A 7183-nucleotide genomic window follows, 5' to 3' on the forward strand; every position below is an offset into this window, starting at 1 on the left:
ATCAGGTGACCCTTATTGTGTATCATGATTTTGGTCATCCTACACTGTATACTATTAACGCTATTGACGATTTTTCACGATAAAATTCCCCAAAAATATGCAAAAACACAATTTTCTGAAATAACTGTTGTAGTACTATTATCTGGTGACCCTTGTTGAATAGCATGATTTTGGTGGGTATACAGTGTATAATATTAACGCTATTGACGATTTTTCACAATAAAATTCCCCAAAAATATGCAAAAAGATTTTTTTTTTCCTGAAATAACTGTTGTAGTATGATTATCAGGTGACCCTTGTTGTGTATCATGATTTTGGTCATCCTACACTGTATAATATTAACGCTATTGACGATATTTAAAAAAAAAATTCCCCAAAAATATGAAAAAACACATTTTCCTGAAATAACTGTTGTAGTATGATTATCAGGTGACCATTGTTGTGTAGCATGATTTTGGTGAGTATACAGTGTATAATATTAACCCTTATTGACGATTTTTCACAATAAAATTCCACAAAAATATGCAAAACATTTTTTTCCTGAAATGACTGATGTAGTCCGATTATCAGGTGACCCTTGTTGTGTAGCATGATTTTGGTGAGTATACAGTGTTTAATATTGACGATATTGACGATATTTGAATATAAAAAATCCCCAAAATTATATCAAAACTAATTTTCCTGAAATAAATGTTGTAGTATGATTATTAGGTGACCCTTGTTGTGTAGCATGATTTTGGTCATCCTACACTGTATAATATTAACGCTATTGGCGATTTTTCACAATAAAATTCCCCAAAAATATGCAAAAAGATTTTTTTTTCTAAAATGTCTGTTGTAGTATGATTATCAGGTGACCCTTGTTGTGTATCATGATTTTGGTCATCCTACACTGTATAATATTAACGCTATTGACGATTTTTCACGATAAAATTCCCCAAAAATATGCAAAAACACATTTTTCTGAAATAACTGTTGTAGTACGATTATCAGGTGACCTTTGTTGTGTAGCATGATTTTGGTCATCCTACACTGTATAATATTAACGCTATTGACGGTTTTTCACGATAAAATTCCCCAAAAATATGCAAAAACAAATGTTTCTGAAATAACTGTTGTAGCACGATTATCAGGTGACCCTTGTTGTGTAGAATGATTTTGGTCATCCTACACTGTATAATATTAACGCTATTGACGATTTTTCACGATAAAATTCCCCAAAAATATGCAAAAACAAATGTTTCTGAAATAACTGTTCTAGTCCGATTATCTGGTGACCCTTGTTGTATATCATGATTTTGGTGAGTATACAGTGTATAATATTAACGCTATTGACGATTTTTCACAATATAATTCCCCAAAAATGTGCAAAATCACATTTTTCTGAAATAACTGTTGTAGTACGATTATCAGGTGAACCTTGTTGTGTAGCATGATTTTGGTCATCCTACACTGTATAATATTAACGCTATTGACGATTTTTCACGATAAAATTCCCCAAAAATATGCAAAAACACATTTTTCTGAAATAACTGTTGTAGTCCGATTATCTGGTGACCCTTGTTGTATATCATGATTTTGATGAGTATACAGTGTATAATATTAACGCTATTGGCGATTTTTCACAATAAAATTCCCCAAAAATATGCAAAAAGATTTTTTTTCTGAAATAACTGTTGTAGTATGATTATCAGGTGACCCTTATTGTGTATCATGATTTTGGTCATCCTACACTGTATACTATTAACGCTATTGACGATTTTTCACGATAAAATTCCCCAAAAATATGCAAAAACACAATTTTCTGAAATAACTGTTGTAGTACTATTATCTGGTGACCCTTGTTGAATAGCATGATTTTGGTGGGTATACAGTGTATAATATTAACGCTATTGACGATTTTTCACAATAAAATTCCCCAAAAATATGCAAAAAGATTTTTTTTTTCCTGAAATAACTGTTGTAGTATGATTATCAGGTGACCCTTGTTGTGTATCATGATTTTGGTCATCCTACACTGTATAATATTAACGCTATTGACGATATTTTAAAAAAAAATTCCCCAAAAATATGAAAAAACACATTTTCCTGAAATAACTGTTGTAGTATGATTATCAGGTGACCATTGTTGTGTAGCATGATTTTGGTGAGTATACAGTGTATAATATTAACCCTTATTGACGATTTTTCACAATAAAATTCCACAAAAATATGCAAAACATTTTTTTCCTGAAATGACTGATGTAGTCCGATTATCAGGTGACCCTTGTTGTGTAGCATGATTTTGGTGAGTATACAGTGTTTAATATTGACGATATTGACGATATATGAATATAAAAAATCCCCAAAATTATATCAAAACTAATTTTCCTGAAATAAATGTTGTAGTATGATTATTAGGTGACCCTTGTTGTGTAGCATGATTTTGGTCATCCTACACTGTATAATATTAACGCTATTGGCGATTTTTCACAATAAAATTCCCCAAAAATATGCAAAAAGATTTTTTTTCCTAAAATGTCTGTTGTAGTATGATTATCAGGTGACCCTTGTTGTGTATCATGATTTTGGTCATCCTACACTGTATAATATTAACGCTATTGACGATTTTTCACGATAAAATTCCCCAAAAATATGCAAAAACACATTTTTCTGAAATAACTGTTGTAGTACGATTATCAGGTGACCTTTGTTGTGTAGCATGATTTTGGTCATCCTACACTGTATAATATTAACGCTATTGACGATTTTTCACGATAAAATTCCCCAAAAATATGCAAAAACAAATGTTTCTGAAATAACTGTTGTAGCACGATTATCAGGTGACCCTTGTTGTGTAGAATGATTTTGGTCATCCTACACTGTATAATATTAACGCTATTGACGATTTTTCACGATAAAATTCCCCAAAAATATGCAAAAACAAATGTTTCTGAAATAACTGTTGTAGCACGATTATCAGGTGACCTTTGTTGTGTAGCATGATTTTGGTCATCCTACACTGTATAATATTAACGCTATTGACGGTTTTTCACGATAAAATTCCCCAAAAATATGCAAAAACAAATGTTTCTGAAATAACTGTTGTAGCACGATTATCAGGTGACCCTTGTTGTGTAGAATGATTTTGGTCATCCTACACTGTATAATATTAACGCTATTGACGATTTTTCACAAAAAAATTCCCCAAAAATATGAAAAAACACATTTTCCTGAAATAACTGTTGTAGTATGATTATCAGGTGACCATTGTTGTGTAGCATGATTTTGGTGAGTATACAGTGTATAATATTAACCCTTATTGACGATTTTTCACAATAAAATTCCACAAAAATATGCAAAACATTTTTTTCCTGAAATGACTGATGTAGTCCGATTATCAGGTGACCCTTGTTGTGTAGCATGATTTTGGTGAGTATACAGTGTTTAATATTGACGATATTGACGATATTTGAATATAAAAAATCCCCAAAATTATATCAAAACTAATTTTCCTGAAATAAATGTTGTAGTATGATTATTAGGTGACCCTTGTTGTGTAGCATGATTTTGGTCATCCTACACTGTATAATATTAACGCTATTGACGATTTTTCACAATAAAATTCCCCAAAAATATGCAAAAAGATTTTTTTTTCTAAAATGTCTGTTGTAGTATGATTATCAGGTGACCCTTGTTGTGTATCATGATTTTGGTCATCCTACACTGTATAATATTAACGCTATTGACGATTTTTCACGATAAAATTCCCCAAAAATATGCAAAAACACATTTTTCTGAAATAACTGTTGTAGTACGATTATCAGGTGACCTTTGTTGTGTAGCATGATTTTGGTCATCCTACACTGTATAATATTAACGCTATTGACGGTTTTTCACGATAAAATTCCCCAAAAATATGCAAAAACACAATTTTCTGAAATAACTGTTGTAGTACTATTATCTGGTGACCCTTGTTGAATAGCATGATTTTGGTGGGTATACAGTGTATAATATTAACGCTATTGACGATTTTTCACAATAAAATTCCCCAAAAATATGCAAAAAGATTTTTTTGTTCCTGAAATAACTGTTGTAGTATGATTATCAGGTGACCCTTGTTGTGTATCATGATTTTGGTCATCCTACACTGTATAATATTAACGCTATTGACGATATTTAAAAAAAAAATTCCCCAAAAATATGAAAAAACACATTTTCCTGAAATAACTGTTGTAGTATGATTATCAGGTGACCATTGTTGTGTAGCATGATTTTGGTGAGTATACAGTGTATAATATTAACCCTTATTGACGATTTTTCACAATAAAATTCCACAAAAATATGCAAAACATTTTTTTCCTGAAATGACTGATGTAGTCCGATTATCAGGTGACCCTTGTTGTGTAGCATGATTTTGGTGAGTATACAGTGTTTAATATTGACGATATTGACGATATATGAATATAAAAAATCCCCAAAATTATATCAAAACTAATTTTCCTGAAATAAATGTTGTAGTATGATTATTAGGTGACCCTTGTTGTGTAGCATGATTTTGGTCATCCTACACTGTATAATATTAACGCTATTGGCGATTTTTCACAATAAAATTCCCCAAAAATATGCAAAAAGATTTTTTTTTCTAAAATGTCTGTTGTAGTATGATTATCAGGTGACCCTTGTTGTGTATCATGATTTTGGTCATCCTACACTGTATAATATTAACGCTATTGACGATTTTTCACGATAAAATTCCCCAAAAATATGCAAAAACACATTTTTCTGAAATAACTGTTGTAGTACGATTATCAGGTGACCTTTGTTGTGTAGCATGATTTTGGTCATCCTACACTGTATAATATTAACGCTATTGACGGTTTTTCACGATAAAATTCCCCAAAAATATGCAAAAACAAATGTTTCTGAAATAACTGTTGTAGCACGATTATCAGGTGACCCTTGTTGTGTAGAATGATTTTGGTCATCCTACACTGTATAATATTAACGCTATTGACGATTTTTCACAAAAAAATTCCCCAAAAATATGAAAAAACACATTTTCCTGAAATAACTGTTGTAGTATGATTATCAGGTGACCATTGTTGTGTAGCATGATTTTGGTGAGTATACAGTGTATAATATTAACCCTTATTGACGATTTTTCACAATAAAATTCCACAAAAATATGCAAAACATTTTTTTCCTGAAATGACTGATGTAGTCCGATTATCAGGTGACCCTTGTTGTGTAGCATGATTTTGGTGAGTATACAGTGTTTAATATTGACGATATTGACGATATTTGAATATAAAAAATCCCCAAAATTATATCAAAACTAATTTTCCTGAAATAAATGTTGTAGTATGATTATTAGGTGACCCTTGTTGTGTAGCATGATTTTGGTCATCCTACACTGTATAATATTAACGCTATTGTCGATTTTTCACAATAAAATTCCCCAAAAATATGCAAAAAGATTTTTTTTTCTAAAATGTCTGTTGTAGTATGATTATCAGGTGACCCTTGTTGTGTATCATGATTTTGGTCATCCTACACTGTATAATATTAACGCTATTGACGATTTTTCACGATAAAATTCCCCAAAAATATGCAAAAACACATTTTTCTGAAATAACTGTTGTAGTACGATTATCAGGTGACCTTTGTTGTGTAGCATGATTTTGGTCATCCTACACTGTATAATATTAACGCTATTGACGGTTTTTCACGATAAAATTCCCCAAAAATATGCAAAAACAAATGTTTCTGAAATAACTGTTGTAGCACGATTATCAGGTGACCCTTGTTGTGTAGAATGATTTTGGTCATCCTACACTGTATAATATTAACGCTATTGACGATTTTTCACAATAAAATTCCCCAAAAATATGCAAAAACACATTTTTCTGAAATAACTGTTGTAGTCCGATTATCAGGTGACCCTTGTTGTATAGCATGATTTTGGTGAGTATACAGTGTATAATATTAACGCTATTGACGATTTTTCACAATAAAATTCCCCAAAAATATGCAAAAAGGTTTTTTTTTCTGAAATGACTGTTGTAGTATGATTATCAGGTGACCTTTGTTGTGTATCATGATTTTGGTGAGTATACAGTGCATAATATTAACGCTATTGACGATTTTTCACAATATAATTCCCCAAAAATATGCAAAATCACATTTTTCTGAAATAACTGTTGTAGTACGATTATCAGGTGAACCTTGTTGTGTAGCATGATTTTGGTCATCCTACACTGTATAATATTAACGCTATTGACGATTTTTCACGATAAAATTCCCCAAAAATATGCAAAAACACATTTTTCTGAAATAACTGTTGTAGTCCGATTATCTGGTGACCCTTGTTGTATATCATGATTTTGATGAGTATACAGTGTATAATATTAACGCTATTGGCGATTTTTCACAATAAAATTCCCCAAAAATATGCAAAAAGATTTTTTTTCTGAAATGTCTGTTGTAGTCTGATTATCAGGTGACCCTTGTTGTGTATCATGATTTTGGTCATCCTACACTGTATAATATTAACGCTATTGATGATTTTTCACAATAAAATTCCCCAAAAATATGCAAAAACACATTTTTCTGAAATAACTGTTCTAGTCCGATTATCTGGTGACCCTTGTTGTATATCATGATTTTGGTGAGTATACAGTGTATAATATTAACGCTATTGACGATTTTTCACAATATAATTCCCCAAAAATGTGCAAAATCACATTTTTCTGAAATAACTGTTGTAGTACGATTATCAGGTGAACCTTGTTGTGTAGCATGATTTTGGTCATCCTACACTGCATAATATTAACGCTATTGACGATTATTCACGATAAAATTCCCCGAAAATATGCAAAAACACATTTTTCTGAAATAACTGTTGTAGTCCGATTATCTGGTGACCCTTGTTGTATATCATGATTTTGATGAGTATACAGTGTATAATATTAACGCTATTGGCGATTTTTCACAATAAAATTCCCCAAAAATATGCAAAAAAATTTTTTTTCTGAAATGTCTTTTGTAGTATGATTATCAGGTGACCCTTATTGTGTATCATGATTTTGGTCATCCTACACTGTATACTATTAACGCTATTGACGATTTTTCACTATAATATTCCCCAAAAATATGCAAAAAGATTTTTTTTTTGGAAATAACTGTTGTAGTACTATTATCT

This window comes from Scomber scombrus, chromosome 13, assembly GCF_963691925.1.
Source record: "Scomber scombrus chromosome 13, fScoSco1.1, whole genome shotgun sequence".
Taxonomy (NCBI): domain Eukaryota; kingdom Metazoa; phylum Chordata; class Actinopteri; order Scombriformes; family Scombridae; genus Scomber; species Scomber scombrus.